Genomic DNA, 14,503 nt, shown 5'->3' on the forward strand with positions numbered 1-14,503 from the left:
GTTACTGTTGTAATTTATGATGTTTAGACTACTGTCTAATGGTGTTAGAGCCAGTATTACTACCGGTCACAGTGCATGAGACTCATACATGACTTTTCTCTTTGCCTGCTTAGCGTAGCTCCCTGCTCCTCTGTTTGCGTGCTACCAGCCCGTGAGGCGTGTGTCTTGCCCATCCCATCTTCACTGTGTTATGTTGGACTTGTCTTCTCTGTGAGCAGAGTCTCCTTCCCAGAGCAGGTGCTTTCTCTGAACTCTTGGCTTGTAAGACTGCTGGGAAAGGCCCTCCCTAGCCCCTCAGTCAGATAGATACATTTACCTGCAGAGCTCAGCTTGGGAGAAAGAGATTAGGCAGAGAGCACATAGGGGAAGGCCCACAGAGCACACTTTATTTTACATAAAAGCTCGGGCTTGTGGGAGGACAGGGACATGAGGGTTCTCCTGGAAAGAAATCCCAGGAGTATTGATGGCTAGGCCCTGAAACACAACAATCCCGGAATGGCCAGGCACAAGATGCCTCTGCAAAAGGCCTGACCCTAGGCTTCCGGAGTTCTTGATCTCCAGAGGCTCCAGTGATCTAAGCCCGACCAGGGCGCGTTGGGATGGCATTAGGGACGCGTAAAGGGGCGCAGGGCGCAGAACTCTGCCCGTTTCACCCCAGCATTTTGGGGAGGACACAGAATCTGGCAAAGCCAGTGGGAAGGATTTTCCAGGAGGAGACTTCAGTGACATGATCTGAAACACAATAGTGCTGGTGATCTGGCGGGTGCATTCTGTGAGCCACTTCTGTCAGGAGCAGCCTGCCATCATGCCCTGATAACCACAACTCTAGTACCAAGCCAGTGACCTCAGCAAATGCAAAGACATTATTACTTATAGTCTCCTGCATCTGATTCTTGCCATCATCATGCGAAACGTTGGCGTTATCATGTCTGCTGCGCACACTTTGTTCATATGTGTACAATTTAAGTGTGTGAACCTGACCACTGTCTTGGACAGAGCTCTGCCTATGAACACACCATGTGAAGCATTGGTGGTTCAGTGGTAGAATTCTCGCCTGCCACGCGGGAGGCCTGGGTTCGATTCCCGGCCAATGCAATGTTGCTTTCTTTTGACTTTGTTTTCGAAATGATATATATGAACTCAGTGGGGAATAAAATGGTAAGCAGTGACCCCGACGTGATTTGAACACGCAACCTTCTGATCTGGAGTCAGACGCGCTACCGTTGCGCCACGAGGTCCTTACACTTGCAGCCTTCGATGCCAGATGAACAAATGCTGTGGGCCTTTTGACTTATTTTCCTCTGCTTATATGCCTACGGTTGTATTACAGGGCTTGGCCTTTTGTTTTCTATCCTAATTATTGAAATTGACTGCAGGTGCAGTGAGAACGCTGAGGATTGAACTATTCAGGGAAAGGATCGCACGCAGTAAAGAGCAAATCTGTGTTTCATGCAGACAAAAGGCAACGTCCCTGGGTGGGCTTGAACCACCAACCTTTCGGTTAACAGCCGAACGCGCTAACCGATTGCGCCACAGAGACTATTGACTGTATACATTTCCTGAGACTCAATATATGTCTTGACATGTGTGCGCCTGCTTGGAGCTTGTATTATATAAGGCGTCTTTATGCCATACAGCATTTGTCATTTGCTTAGTGTCTTGTTACTGTTGTAATTTATGATGTGTAGACTACTGTCTAATGGTGTTAGAGCCAGTATTACTACCGGTCACAGTGCATGAGACTCATACATGACTTTTCTCTTTGCCTGCTTAGCGTAGCTCCCTGCTCCTCTGTTTGCGTGCTACCAGCCCGTGAGGCGTGTGTCTTGCCCATCCCATCTTCACTGTGTTATGTTGGACTTGTCTTCTCTGTGAGCAGAGTCTCCTTCCCAGAGCAGGTGCTTTCTCTGAACTCTTGGCTTGTAAGACTGCTGGGAAAGGCCCTCCCTAGCCCCTCAGTCAGATAGATACATTTACCTGCAGAGCTCAGCTTGGGAGAAAGAGATTAGGCAGAGAGCACATAGGGGAAGGCCCACAGAGCACACTTTATTTTACATAAAAGCTCGGGCTTGTGGGAGGACAGGGACATGAGGGTTCTCCTGGAAAGAAATCCCAGGAGTATTGATGGCTAGGCCCTGAAACACAACAATCCCGGAATGGCCAGGCACAAGATGCCTCTGCAATAGGCCTGACCCTAGGCTTCCGGAGTTCTTGATCTCCAGAGGCTCCAGTGATCTAAGCCCGACCAGGGCGCGTTGGGATGGCATTAGGGACGCGTAAAGGGGCGCAGGGCGCAGAACTCTGCCCGTTTCACCCCAGCATTTTGGGGAGGACACAGAATCTGGCAAAGCCAGTGGGAAGGATTTTCCAGGAGGAGAGTTCAGTGACATGATCTGAAACACAATAGTGCTGGTGATCTGGCGGGTGCATTCTGTGAGCCACTTCTGTCAGGAGCAGCCTGCCATCATGCCCTGATAACCACAACTCTAGTACCAAGCCAGTGACCTCAGCAAATGCAAAGACATTATTACTTATAGTCTCCTGCATCTGATTCTTGCCATCATCATGTGAAACGTTGGCGTTATCATGTCTGCTGCGCACACTTTGTTCATATGTGTACAATTTAAGTGTGTGAACCTGACCACTGTCTTGGACAGAGCTCTTGCTGTGAACACACCATGTGAAGCATTGGTGGTTCAGTGGTAGAATTCTCGCCTGCCACGCGGGAGGCCCGGGTTCGATTCCCGGCCAATGCAAGGTTGCTTTCTTTTGACTTTGTTTTCGAAATGATATATATGAACTCAGTGGGGAATAAAATGGTAAGCAGTGACCCCGACGTGATTTGAACACGCAACTTTCTGATCTGGAGTCAGACGCGCTACCGTTGCGCCACGAGGTCCTTACACTTGCAGCCTTCGATGCCAGATGATCAAATGCTGTGGGCCTTTTGACTTATTTTCCTCTGCTTATATGCCTACGGTTGTATTACAGGGCTTGGCCTTTTGTTTTCTATCCTAATTATTGAAATTGACTGCAGGTGCAGTGAGAACGCTGAGGATTGAACTATTCAGGGAAAGGATCGCACGCAGGAAAGAGCAAAGGTACGTATCTGTGTTTCATGCAGACAAAAGGCTACGTCCCTGGGTGGGCTTGAACCACCAACCTTTCGGTTAACAGCCGAACGCGCTAACCGATTGCGCCACAGAGACTATTGACTGTATACATTTCCTGAGACTCAATATATGTCTTGACATGTGTGCGCCTGCCTGGAGCTTGTATTATATAAGGCGTCTTTATGCCATACAGCATTTGTCATTTGCTTAGTGTCTTGTTACTGTTGTAATTTATGAAGTGTAGACTACTGTCTAATGGTGTTAGAGCCAGTATTACTACCGGTCACAGTGCATGAGACTCATACATGACTTTTCTCTTTGCCTGCTTAGCGTAGCTCCCTGCTCCTCTGTTTGCGTGCTACCAGCCCGTGAGGCGTGTGTCTTGCCCATCCCATCTTCACTGTGTTATGTTGGACTTGTCTTCTCTGTGAGCAGAGTCTCCTTCCCAGAGCAGGTGCTTTCTCTGAACTCTTGGCTTGTAAGACTGCTGGGAAAGGCCCTCCCTAGCCCCTCAGTCAGATAGATACATTTACCTGCAGAGCTCAGCTTGGGAGAAAGAGATTAGGCAGAGAGCACATAGGGGAAGGCCCACAGAGCACACTTTATTTTACATAAAAGCTCGGGCTTGTGGGAGGACAGGGACATGAGGGTTCTCATGGAAAGAAATCCCAGGAGTATTGATGGCTAGGCCCTGAAACACAACAATCCCGGAATGGCCAGGCACAAGATGCCTCTGCAATAGGCCTGACCCTAGGCTTCCGGAGTTCTTGATCTCCAGAGGCTCCAGTGATCTAAGCCCGACCAGGGCTGTGCCCGACCAGGGCGCGTTGGGATGGCGTTAGGGACGCGTAAAGGGGCGCAGGGCGCAGAACTCTGCCCGTTTCACCCCAGCATTTTGGGGAGGACACAGAATCTGGCAAAGCCAGTGGGAAGGATTTTCCAGGAGGAGAGTTCAGTGACATGATCTCAAACACAATAGTGCTGGTGATCTGGCGGGTGCATTCTGTGAGCCACTTCTATCAGGAGCAGCCTGCCATCATGCCCTGATAACCACAACTCTAGTACCAAGCCAGTGACCTCAGCAAATGCAAAGACATTATTACTTATAGTCTCCTGCATCTGATTCTTGCCATCATCATGTGAAACGTTGGCGTTATCATGTCTGCTGCGCACACTTTGTTCATATGTGTACAATTTAAGTGTGTGAACCTGACCACTGTCTTGGACAGAGCTCTTGCTGTGAACACACCATGTGAAGCATTGGTGGTTCAGTGGTAGAATTCTCGCCTGCCACGCGGGAGGCCCGGGTTCGATTCCCGGCCAATGCAACGTTGCTTTCTTTTGACTTTGTTTTCGAAATGATATATATGAACTCAGTGGGGAATAAAATGGTAAGCAGTGACCCCGACGTGATTTGAACACGCAACCTTCTGATCTGGAGTCAGACGCGCTACCGTTGCGCCACGAGGTCCTTACACTTGCAGCCTTCGATGCCAGATGAACAAATGCTGTGGGCCTTTTGACTTATTTTCCTCTGCTTATATGCCTACGGTTGTATTACAGGGCTTGGCCTTTTGTTTTCTATCCTAATTATTGAAATTGACTGCAGGTGCAGTGAGAACGCTGAGGATTGAACTATTCAGGGAAAGGATCGCACGCAGGAAAGAGCAAAGGTACGTATCTGTGTTTCATGCAGACAAAAGGCTACGTCTCTGGGTGGGCTTGAACCACCAACCTTTCGGTTAACAGCCGAACGCGCTAACCGATTGCGCCACAGAGACTATTGACTGTATACATTTCCTGAGACTCAATATATGTCTTGACATGTGTGCGCCTGCCTGGAGCTTGTATTATATAAGGCGTCTTTATGCCATACAGCATTTGTCATTTGCTTAGTGTCTTGTTACTGTTGTAATTTATGATGTGTAGACTACTGTCTAATGGTGTTAGAGCCAGTATTACTACCGGTCACAGTGCATGAGACTCATACATGACTTTTCTCTTTGCCTGCTTAGCGTAGCTCCCTGCTCCTCTGTTTGCGTGCTACCAGCCCGTGAGGCGTGTGTCTTGCCCATCCCATCTTCACTGTGTTATGTTGGACTTGTCTTCTCTGTGAGCAGAGTCTCCTTCCCAGAGCAGGTGCTTTCTCTGAACTCTTGGCTTGTAAGACTGCTGGGAAAGGCCCTCCCTAGCCCCTCAGTCAGATAGATACATTTACCTGCAGAGCTCAGCTTGGGAGAAAGAGATTAGGCAGAGAGCACATAGGGGAAGGCCCACAGAGCACACTTTATTTTACATAAAAGCTCGGGCTTGTGGGAGGACAGGGACATGAGGGTTCTCATGGAAAGAAATCCCAGGAGTATTGATGGCTAGGCCCTGAAACACAAAAATCCCGGAATGGCCAGGCACAAGATGCCTCTGCAATAGACCTGACCCTAGGCTTCCGGAGTTCTTGATCTCCACAGGCTCCAGTGATCTAAGCCCGACCAGGGCTGTGCCCGACCAGGGCGCGTTGGGATGGCGTTAGGGACGCGTAAAGGGGCGCAGGGCGCAGAACTCTGCCCGTTTCACCCCAGCATTTTGGGGAGGACACAGAATCTGGCAAAGCCAGTGGGAAGGATTTTCCAGGAGGAGAGTTCAGTGACATGATCTGAAACACAATAGTGCTGGTGATCTGGCGGGTTCATTCTGTGAGCCACTTCTGTCAGGAGCAGCCTGCCATCATGCCCTGATAACCACAACTCTAGTACCAAGCCAGTGACCTCAGCAAATGCAAAGACATTATTACTTATAGTCTCCTGCATCTGATTCTTGCCATCATCATGTGAAACGTTGGCGTTATCATGTCTGCTGCGCACACTTTGTTCATATGTGTACAATTTAAGTGTGTGAACCTGACCACTGTCTTGGACAGAGCTCTTGCTGTGAACACACCATGTGAAGCATTGGTGGTTCAGTGGTAGAATTCTCGCCTGCCACGCGGGAGGCCCGGGTTCGATTCCCGGCCAATGCAAGGTTGCTTTCTTTTGACTTTGTTTTCGAAATGATATATATGAACTCAGTGGGGAATAAAATGGTAAGCAGTGACCCCGACGTGATTTGAACACGCAACCTTCTGATCTGGAGTCAGACGCACTACCGTTGCGCCACGAGGTCCTTACACTTGCAGCCTTTGATGCCAGATGAACAAATGCTGTGGGCCTTTTGACTTATTTTCCTCTGCTTTTATGCCTACGGTTGTATTACAGGGCTTGGCCTTTTGTTTTCTATCCTAATTATTGAAATTGACTGCAGGTGCAGTGAGAACGCTGAGGATTGAACTATTCAGGGAAAGGATCGCACGCAGGAAAGAGCAAAGGTACGTATCTGTGTTTCATGCAGACAAAAGGCTACGTCCCTGGGTGGGCTTGAACCACCAACCTTTTGGTTAACAGCCGAACGCGCTAACCGATTGCGCCACAGAGACTATTGACTGTATACATTTCCTGAGACTCAATATATGTCTTGACATGTGTGCGCCTGCCTGGAGCTTGTATTATATAAGGCGTCTTTATGCCATACAGCATTTGTCATTTGCTTAGTGTCTTGTTACTGTTGTAATTTATGATGTGTAGACTACTGTCTAATGGTGTTAGAGCCAGTATTACTACCGGTCACAGTGCATGAGACTCATACATGACTTTTCTCTTTGCCTGCTTAGCGTAGCTCCCTGCTCCTCTGTTTGCGTGCTACCAGCCCGTGAGGCGTGTGTCTTGCCCATCCCATCTTCACTGTGTTATGTTGGACTTGTCTTCTCTGTGAGCAGAGTCTCCTTCCCAGAGCAGGTGCTTTCTCTGAACTCTTGGCTTGTAAGACTGCTGGGAAAGGCCCTCCCTAGCCCCTCAGTCAGATAGATACATTTACCTGCAGAGCTCAGCTTGGGAGAAAGAGATTAGGCAGAGAGCACATAGGGGAAGGCCCACAGAGCACACTTTATTTTACATAAAAGCTCGGGCTTGTGGGAGGACAGGGACATGAGGGTTCTCATGGAAAGAAATCCCAGGAGTATTGATGGCTAGGCCCTGAAACACAACAATCCCGGAATGGCCAGGCACAAGATGCCTCTGCAATAGGCCTGACCCTAGGCTTCCGGAGTTCTTGATCTCCAGAGGCTCCAGTGATCTAAGCCCGACCAGGGCTGTGCCCGACCAGGGCCCGTTGGGATGGCGTTAGGGACGCGTAAAGGGGCGCAGGGCGCAGAACTCTGCCCGTTTCACCCCAGCATTTTGGGGAGGACACAGAATCTGGCAAAGCCAGTGGGAAGGATTTTCCAGGAGGAGAGTTCAGTGACATGATCTGAAACACAATAGTGCTGGTGATCTGGCGGGTGCATTCTGTGAGCCACTTCTGTCAGGAGCAGCCTGCCATCATGCCCTGATAACCACAACTCTGGTACCAAGCCAGTGACCTCAGCAAATGCAAAGACATTATTACTTATAGTCTCCTGCATCTGATTCTTGCCATCATCATGTGAAACGTTGGCGTTATCATGTCTGCTGCGCACACTTTGTTCATATGTGTACAATTTAAGTGTGTGAACCTGACCACTGTCTTGGACAGAGCTCTGCCTGTGAACACACCATGTGAAGCATTGGTGGTTCAGTGGTAGAATTCTCGCCTGCCACGCGGGAGGCCCGGGTTCGATTCCCGGCCAATGCAAGGTTGCTTTCTTTTGACTTTGTTTTCGAAATGATATATATGAACTCAGTGGGGAATAAAATGGTAAGCAGTGACCCCGACGTGATTTGAACACGCAACCTTCTGATCTGGAGTCAGACGCGCTACCGTTGCGCCACGAGGTCCTTACACTTGCAGCCTTCGATGCCAGATGAACAAATGCTGTGGGCCTTTTGACTTATTTTCCTCTGCTTATATGCCTACGGTTGTATTACAGGGCTTGGCCTTTTGTTTTCTATCCTAATTATTGAAATTGACTGCAGGTGCAGTGAGAACGCTGAGGATTGAACTATTCAGGGAAAGGATCGCACGCAGGAAAGAGCAAATCTGTGTTTCATGCAGACAAAAGGCAACGTCCCTGGGTGGGCTTGAACCACCAACCTTTCGGTTAACAGCCGAACGCGCTAACCGATTGCGCCACAGAGACTATTGACTGTATACATTTCCTGAGACTCAATATATGTCTTGACATGTGTGCGCCTGCTTGGAGCTTGTATTATATAAGGCGTCTTTATGCCATACAGCATTTGTCATTTGCTTAGTGTCTTGTTACTGTTGTAATTTATGATGTGTAGACTACTGTCTAATGGTGTTAGAGCCAGTATTACTACCGGTCACAGTGCATGAGACTCATACATGACTTTTCTCTTTGCCTGCTTAGCATAGCTCCCTGCTCCTCTGTTTGCGTGCTACCAGCCCGTGAGGCGTGTGTCTTGCCCATCCCATCTTCACTGTGTTATGTTGGACTTGTCTTCTCTGTGAGCAGAGTCTCCTTCCCAGAGCAGGTGCTTTCTCTGAACTCTTGGCTTGTAAGACTGCTGGGAAAGGCCCTCCCTAGCCCCTCAGTCAGATAGATACATTTACCTGCAGAGCTCAGCTTGGGAGAAAGAGATTAGGCAGAGAGCACATAGGGGAAGGCCCACAGAGCACACTTTATTTTACATAAAAGCTCGGGCTTGTGGGAGGACAGGGACATGAGGGTTCTCCTGGAAAGAAATCCCAGGAGTATTGATGGCTAGGCCCTGAAACACAACAATCCCGGAATGGCCAGGCACAAGATGCCTCTGCAATAGGCCTGACCCTAGGCTTCCGGAGTTCTTGATCTCCAGAGGCTCCAGTGATCTAAGCCCGACCAGGGCGCGTTGGGATGGCATTAGGGACGCGTAAAGGGGCGCAGGGCGCAGAACTCTGCCCGTTTCACCCCAGCATTTTGGGGAGGACACAGAATCTGGCAAAGCCAGTGGGAAGGATTTTCCAGGAGGAGAGTTCAGTGACATGATCTGAAACACAATAGTGCTGGTGATCTGGCGGGTGCATTCTGTGAGCCACTTCTGTCAGGAGCAGCCTGCCATCATGCCCTGATAACCACAACTCTAGTACCAAGCCAGTGACCTCAGGAAATGCAAAGACATTATTACTTATAGTCTCCTATATCTGATTCTTGCCATCATCATGTGAAACGTTGGCGTTATCATGTCTGCTGCGCACACTTTGTTCATATGTGTACAATTTAAGTGTGTGAACCTGACCACTGTCTTGGACAGAGCTCTTGCTGTGAACACACCATGTGAAGCATTGGTGGTTCAGTGGTAGAATTCTCGCCTGCCACGCGGGAGGCCCGGGTTCGATTCCCGGCCAATGCAAGGTTGCTTTCTTTTGACTTTGTTTTCGAAATGATATATATGAACTCAGTGGGGAATAAAATGGTAAGCAGTGACCCCGACGTGATTTGAACACGCAACCTTCTGATCTGGAGTCAGACGCGCTACCGTTGCGCCACGAAGTCCTTACACTTGCAGCCTTCGATGCCAGATGAACAAATGCTGTGGGCCTTTTGACTTATTTTCCTCTGCTTATATGCCTACGGTTGTATTACAGGGCTTGGCCTTTTGTTTTCTATCCTAATTATTGAAATTGACTGCAGGTGCAGTGAGAACGCTGAGGATTGAACTATTCAGGGAAAGGATCGCACGCAGGAAAGAGCAAAGGTACGTATCTGTGTTTCATGCAGACAAAAGGCTACGTCCCTGGGTGGGCTTGAACCACCAACCTTTCGGTTAACAGCCGAACGCGCTAACCGATTGCGCCACAGAGACTATTGACTGTATACATTTCCTGAGACTCAATATATGTCTTGACATGTGTGCGCCTGCCTGGAGCTTGTATTATATAAGGCGTCTTTATGCCATACAGCATTTGTCATTTGCTTAGTGTCTTGTTACTGTTGTAATTTATGATGTGTAGACTACTGTCTAATGGTGTTAGAGCCAGTATTACTACCGGTCACAGTGCATGAGACTCATACATGACTTTTCTCTTTGCCTGCTTAGCGTAGCTCCCTGCTCCTCTGTTTGCGTGCTACCAGCCCGTGAGGCGTGTGTCTTGCCCATCCCATCTTCACTGTGTTATGTTGGACTTGTCTTCTCTGTGAGCAGAGTCTCCTTCCCAGAGCAGGTGCTTTCTCTGAACTCTTGGCTTGTAAGACTGCTGGGAAAGGCCCTCCCTAGCCCCTCAGTCAGATAGATACATTTACCTGCAGAGCTCAGCTTGGGAGAAAGAGATTAGGCAGAGAGCACATAGGGGAAGGCCCACAGAGCACACTTTATTTTACATAAAAGCTCGGGCTTGTGGGAGGACAGGGACATGAGGGTTCTCCTGGAAAGAAATCCCAGGAGTATTGATGGCTAGGCCCTGAAACACAACAATCCCGGAATGGCCAGGCACAAGATGCCTCTGCAATAGGCCTGACCCTAGGCTTCCGGAGTTCTTGATCTCCAGAGGCTCCAGTGATCTAAGCCCGACCAGGGCGCGTTGGGATGGCATTAGGGACGCGTAAAGGGGCGCAGGGCGCAGAACTCTGCCCGTTTCACCCCAGCATTTTGGGGAGGACACAGAATCTGGCAAAGCCAGTGGGAAGGATTTTCCAGGAGGAGAGTTCAGTGACATGATCTGAAACACAATAGTGCTGGTGATCTGGCGGGTGCATTCTGTGAGCCACTTCTGTCAGGAGCAGCCTGCCATCATGCCCTGATAACCACAACTCTAGTACCAAGCCAGTGACCTCAGCAAATGCAAAGACATTATTACTTATAGTCTCCTGCATCTGATTCTTGCCATCATCATGTGAAACGTTGGCGTTATCATGTCTGCTGCGCACACTTTGTTCATATGTGTACAATTTAAGTGTGTGAACCTGACCACTGTCTTGGACAGAGCTCTTGCTGTGAACACACCATGTGAAGCATTGGTGGTTCAGTGGTAGAATTCTTGCCTGCCACGCGGGAGGCCCGGGTTCGATTCCCGGCCAATGCAAGGTTGCTTTCTTTTGACTTTGTTTTCGAAATGATATATATGAACTCAGTGGGGAATAAAATGGTAAGCAGTGACCCCGACGTGATTTGAACACGCAACCTTCTGATCTGGAGTCAGACGCGCTACCGTTGCGCCACGAGGTCCTTACACTTGCAGCCTTCGATGCCAGATGAACAAATGCTGTGGGCCTTTTGACTTATTTTCCTCTGCTTATATGCCTAAGGTTGTATTACAGGGCTTGGCCTTTTGTTTTCTATCCTAATTATTGAAATTGACTGCAGGTGCAGTGAGAACGCTGAGGATTGAACTATTCAGGGAAAGGATCGCACGCAGGAAAGAGCAAAGGTACGTATCTGTGTTTCATGCAGACAAAAGGCTACGTCCCTGGGTGGGCTTGAACCACCAACCTTTCGGTTAACAGCCGAACGCGCTAACCGATTGCGCCACAGAGACTATTGACTGTATACATTTCCTGAGACTCAATATATGTCTTGACATGTGTGCGCCTGCCTGGAGCTTGTATTATATAAGGCGTCTTTATGCCATACAGCATTTGTCATTTGCTTAGTGTCTTGTTACTGTTGTAATTTATGATGTGTAGACTACTGTCTAATGGTGTTAGAGCCAGTATTACTACCGGTCACAGTGCATGAGACTCATACATGACTTTTCTCTTTGCCTGCTTAGCGTAGCTCCCTGCTCCTCTGTTTGCGTGCTACCAGCCCGTGAGGCGTGTGTCTTGCCCATCCCATCTTCACTGTGTTATGTTGGACTTGTCTTCTCTGTGAGCAGAGTCTCCTTCCCAGAGCAGGTGCTTTCTCTGAACTCTTGGCTTGTAAGACTGCTGGGAAAGGCCCTCCCTAGCCCCTCAGTCAGATAGATACATTTACCTGCAGAGCTCAGCTTGGGAGAAAGAGATTAGGCAGAGAGCACATAGGGGAAGGCCCACAGAGCACACTTTATTTTACATAAAAGCTCGGGCTTGTGGGAGGACAGGGACATGAGGGTTCTCATGGAAAGAAATCCCAGGAGTACTGATGGCTAGGCCCTGAAACACAACAATCCCGGAATGGCCAGGCACAAGATGCCTCTGCAATAGGCCTGACCCTAGGCTTCCGGAGTTCTTGATCTCCAGAGGCTCCAGTGATCTAAGCCCGATCAGGGCTGTGCCCGACCAGGGCGCGTTGGGATGGCGTTAGGGACGCGTAAAGGGGCGCAGGGCGCAGAACTCTGCCCGTTTCACCCCAGCATTTTGGGGAGGACACAGAATCTGGCAAAGCCAGTGGGAAGGATTTTCCAGGAGGAGAGTTCAGTGACATGATCTGAAACACAATAGTGCTGGTGATCTGGCGGGTGCATTCTGTGAGCCACTTCTGTCAGGAGCAGCCTGCCATCATGCCCTGATAACCACAACTCTAGTACCAAGCCAGTGACCTCAGCAAATGCAAAGACATTATTACTTATAGTCTCCTGCATCTGATTCTTGCCATCATCATGTGAAACGTTAGCGTTATCATGTCTGCTGCGCACACTTTGTTCATATGTGTACAATTTAAGTGTGTGAACCTGACCACTGTCTTGGACAGAGCTCTTGCTGTGAACACACCATGTGAAGCATTGGTGGTTCAGTGGTAGAATTCTCGCCTGCCACGCGGGAGGCCCGGGTTCGATTCCCGGCCAATGCAAGGTTGCTTTCTTTTGACTTTGTTTTCGAAATGATATATATGAACTCAGTGGGGAATAAAATGGTAAGCAGTGACCCCGACGTGATTTGAACACGCAACCTTCTGATCTGGAGTCAGACGCGCTACCGTTGCGCCACGAGGTCCTTACACTTGCAGCCTTCGATGCCAGATGAACAAATGCTGTGGGCCTTTTGACTTATTTTCCTCTGCTTATATGCCTAAGGTTGTATTACAGGGCTTGGCCTTTTGTATTCTATCCTAATTATTGAAATTGACTGCAGGTGCAGTGAGAACGCTGAGGATTGAACTATTCAGGGAAAGGATCGCACGCAGGAAAGAGCAAAGGTACAAGGCTACGTCCCTGGGTGGGCTTGAACCACCAACCTTTCGGTTAACAGCCGAACGCGCTAACCGATTGCGCCACAGAGACTATTGACTGTATAAATTTCCTGAGACTCAATATATGTCTTGACATGTGTGCGCCTGCCTGGAGCTTGTATTATATAAGGCGTCTTTATGCCATACAGCATTTGTCATTTGCTTAGTGTCTTGTTACTGTTGTAATTTATGATGTGTAGACTACTGTCTAATGGTGTTAGAGCCAGTATTACTACCGGTCACAGTGCATGAGACTCATACATGACTTTTCTCTTTGCCTGCTTAGCGTAGCTCCCTGCTCCTCTGTTTGCGTGCTACCAGCCCGTGAGGCGTGTGTCTTGCCCATCCCATCTTCACTGTGTTATGTTGGACTTGTCTTCTCTGTGAGCAGAGTCTCCTTCCCAGAGCAGGTGCTTTCTCTGAACTCTTGGCTTGTAAGACTGCTGGGAAAGGCCCTCCGTAGCCCCTCAGTCAGATAGATACATTTACCTGCAGAGCTCAGCTTGGGAGAAAGAGATTAGGCAGAGAGCACATAGGGGAAGGCCCACAGAGCACACTTTATTTTACATAAAAGCTCGGGCTTGTGGGAGGACAGGGACATGAGGGTTCTCATGGAAAGAAATCCCAGGAGTATTGATGGCTAGGCCCTGAAACACAACAATCCCGGAATGGCCAGGCACAAGATGCCTCTGCAATAGGCCTGACCCTAGGCTTCCGGAGTTCTTGATCTCCAGAGGCTCCAGTGATCTAAGCCCGACCAGGGCTGTGCCCGACCAGGGCGCGTTGGGATGGCGTTAGGGACGCGTAAAGGGGCGCAGGGCGCAGAACTCTGCCCGTTTCACCCCAGCATTTTGGGGAGGACACAGAATCTGGCAAAGCCAGTGGGAAGGATTTTCCAGGAGGAGAGTTCAGTGACATGATCTGAAACACAATAGTGCTGGTGATCTGGCGGGTGCATTCTGTGAGCCACTTCTGTCAGGAGCAGCCTGCCATCATGCCCTGATAACCACAACTCTAGTACCAAGCCAGTGACCTCAGCAAATGCAAAGACATTATTACTTATAGTCTCCTGCATCTGATTCTTGCCATCATCATGTGAAACGTTGGCGTTATCATGTCTGCTGCGCACACTTTGTTCATATGTGTACAATTTAAGTGTGTGAACCTGACCACTGTCTTGGACAGAGCTCTTGCTGTGAACACACCATGTGAAGCATTGGTGGTTCAGTGGTAGAATTCTCGCCTGCCACGAGGGAGGCCCGGGTTCGATTCCCGGCCAATGCAAGGTTGCTTTCTTTT

General features: G+C 49.1%; 25 non-coding genes across 25 annotated transcripts; 9 read left to right on the forward strand and 16 right to left on the reverse strand.

The window, feature by feature from the left end:
- The first annotated feature begins 1,024 nt into the window (after nt 1-1,024).
- On the forward strand, nt 1,025-1,095 carry TRNAG-GCC (transfer RNA glycine (anticodon GCC)). The gene has a single exon. It is a non-coding gene; the product is annotated as a tRNA-Gly (tRNA).
- A 71-nt stretch (nt 1,096-1,166) lies between these two features.
- TRNAW-CCA (transfer RNA tryptophan (anticodon CCA)) lies at nt 1,167-1,238 on the reverse strand. The gene has a single exon. It is a non-coding gene; the product is annotated as a tRNA-Trp (tRNA).
- A 228-nt stretch (nt 1,239-1,466) lies between these two features.
- On the reverse strand, nt 1,467-1,540 carry TRNAN-GUU (transfer RNA asparagine (anticodon GUU)). Its single transcript has one exon. It is a non-coding gene; the product is annotated as a tRNA-Asn (tRNA).
- A 1,145-nt stretch (nt 1,541-2,685) lies between these two features.
- Nucleotides 2,686-2,756, forward strand: TRNAG-GCC (transfer RNA glycine (anticodon GCC)). Its single transcript has one exon. It is a non-coding gene; the product is annotated as a tRNA-Gly (tRNA).
- A 71-nt stretch (nt 2,757-2,827) lies between these two features.
- TRNAW-CCA (transfer RNA tryptophan (anticodon CCA)) lies at nt 2,828-2,899 on the reverse strand. Its single transcript has one exon. It is a non-coding gene; the product is annotated as a tRNA-Trp (tRNA).
- A 236-nt stretch (nt 2,900-3,135) lies between these two features.
- On the reverse strand, nt 3,136-3,209 carry TRNAN-GUU (transfer RNA asparagine (anticodon GUU)). Its single transcript has one exon. It is a non-coding gene; the product is annotated as a tRNA-Asn (tRNA).
- A 1,161-nt stretch (nt 3,210-4,370) lies between these two features.
- TRNAG-GCC (transfer RNA glycine (anticodon GCC)) lies at nt 4,371-4,441 on the forward strand. The gene has a single exon. It is a non-coding gene; the product is annotated as a tRNA-Gly (tRNA).
- Nucleotides 4,442-4,512: 71 nt separating this feature from the next.
- TRNAW-CCA (transfer RNA tryptophan (anticodon CCA)) lies at nt 4,513-4,584 on the reverse strand. The gene has a single exon. It is a non-coding gene; the product is annotated as a tRNA-Trp (tRNA).
- A 236-nt stretch (nt 4,585-4,820) lies between these two features.
- TRNAN-GUU (transfer RNA asparagine (anticodon GUU)) lies at nt 4,821-4,894 on the reverse strand. The gene has a single exon. It is a non-coding gene; the product is annotated as a tRNA-Asn (tRNA).
- A 1,161-nt stretch (nt 4,895-6,055) lies between these two features.
- Nucleotides 6,056-6,126, forward strand: TRNAG-GCC (transfer RNA glycine (anticodon GCC)). Its single transcript has one exon. It is a non-coding gene; the product is annotated as a tRNA-Gly (tRNA).
- Nucleotides 6,127-6,197: 71 nt separating this feature from the next.
- Nucleotides 6,198-6,269, reverse strand: TRNAW-CCA (transfer RNA tryptophan (anticodon CCA)). Its single transcript has one exon. It is a non-coding gene; the product is annotated as a tRNA-Trp (tRNA).
- A 236-nt stretch (nt 6,270-6,505) lies between these two features.
- Nucleotides 6,506-6,579, reverse strand: TRNAN-GUU (transfer RNA asparagine (anticodon GUU)). The gene has a single exon. It is a non-coding gene; the product is annotated as a tRNA-Asn (tRNA).
- Nucleotides 6,580-7,740: 1,161 nt separating this feature from the next.
- On the forward strand, nt 7,741-7,811 carry TRNAG-GCC (transfer RNA glycine (anticodon GCC)). The gene has a single exon. It is a non-coding gene; the product is annotated as a tRNA-Gly (tRNA).
- Nucleotides 7,812-7,882: 71 nt separating this feature from the next.
- On the reverse strand, nt 7,883-7,954 carry TRNAW-CCA (transfer RNA tryptophan (anticodon CCA)). The gene has a single exon. It is a non-coding gene; the product is annotated as a tRNA-Trp (tRNA).
- A 228-nt stretch (nt 7,955-8,182) lies between these two features.
- Nucleotides 8,183-8,256, reverse strand: TRNAN-GUU (transfer RNA asparagine (anticodon GUU)). The gene has a single exon. It is a non-coding gene; the product is annotated as a tRNA-Asn (tRNA).
- Nucleotides 8,257-9,401: 1,145 nt separating this feature from the next.
- TRNAG-GCC (transfer RNA glycine (anticodon GCC)) lies at nt 9,402-9,472 on the forward strand. The gene has a single exon. It is a non-coding gene; the product is annotated as a tRNA-Gly (tRNA).
- A 71-nt stretch (nt 9,473-9,543) lies between these two features.
- Nucleotides 9,544-9,615, reverse strand: TRNAW-CCA (transfer RNA tryptophan (anticodon CCA)). The gene has a single exon. It is a non-coding gene; the product is annotated as a tRNA-Trp (tRNA).
- A 236-nt stretch (nt 9,616-9,851) lies between these two features.
- TRNAN-GUU (transfer RNA asparagine (anticodon GUU)) lies at nt 9,852-9,925 on the reverse strand. Its single transcript has one exon. It is a non-coding gene; the product is annotated as a tRNA-Asn (tRNA).
- A 1,145-nt stretch (nt 9,926-11,070) lies between these two features.
- TRNAG-GCC (transfer RNA glycine (anticodon GCC)) lies at nt 11,071-11,141 on the forward strand. The gene has a single exon. It is a non-coding gene; the product is annotated as a tRNA-Gly (tRNA).
- Nucleotides 11,142-11,212: 71 nt separating this feature from the next.
- Nucleotides 11,213-11,284, reverse strand: TRNAW-CCA (transfer RNA tryptophan (anticodon CCA)). The gene has a single exon. It is a non-coding gene; the product is annotated as a tRNA-Trp (tRNA).
- A 236-nt stretch (nt 11,285-11,520) lies between these two features.
- On the reverse strand, nt 11,521-11,594 carry TRNAN-GUU (transfer RNA asparagine (anticodon GUU)). Its single transcript has one exon. It is a non-coding gene; the product is annotated as a tRNA-Asn (tRNA).
- A 1,161-nt stretch (nt 11,595-12,755) lies between these two features.
- Nucleotides 12,756-12,826, forward strand: TRNAG-GCC (transfer RNA glycine (anticodon GCC)). The gene has a single exon. It is a non-coding gene; the product is annotated as a tRNA-Gly (tRNA).
- Nucleotides 12,827-12,897: 71 nt separating this feature from the next.
- Nucleotides 12,898-12,969, reverse strand: TRNAW-CCA (transfer RNA tryptophan (anticodon CCA)). The gene has a single exon. It is a non-coding gene; the product is annotated as a tRNA-Trp (tRNA).
- A 213-nt stretch (nt 12,970-13,182) lies between these two features.
- On the reverse strand, nt 13,183-13,256 carry TRNAN-GUU (transfer RNA asparagine (anticodon GUU)). Its single transcript has one exon. It is a non-coding gene; the product is annotated as a tRNA-Asn (tRNA).
- A 1,161-nt stretch (nt 13,257-14,417) lies between these two features.
- On the forward strand, nt 14,418-14,488 carry TRNAG-GCC (transfer RNA glycine (anticodon GCC)). The gene has a single exon. It is a non-coding gene; the product is annotated as a tRNA-Gly (tRNA).
- The last annotated feature ends 15 nt before the right edge of the window (nt 14,489-14,503 follow it).

The sequence above is a fragment of the Lissotriton vulgaris genome, chromosome 1_1 (assembly GCF_964263255.1).
Source record: "Lissotriton vulgaris chromosome 1_1, aLisVul1.2, whole genome shotgun sequence".
NCBI classification, from domain to species: domain Eukaryota; kingdom Metazoa; phylum Chordata; class Amphibia; order Caudata; family Salamandridae; genus Lissotriton; species Lissotriton vulgaris.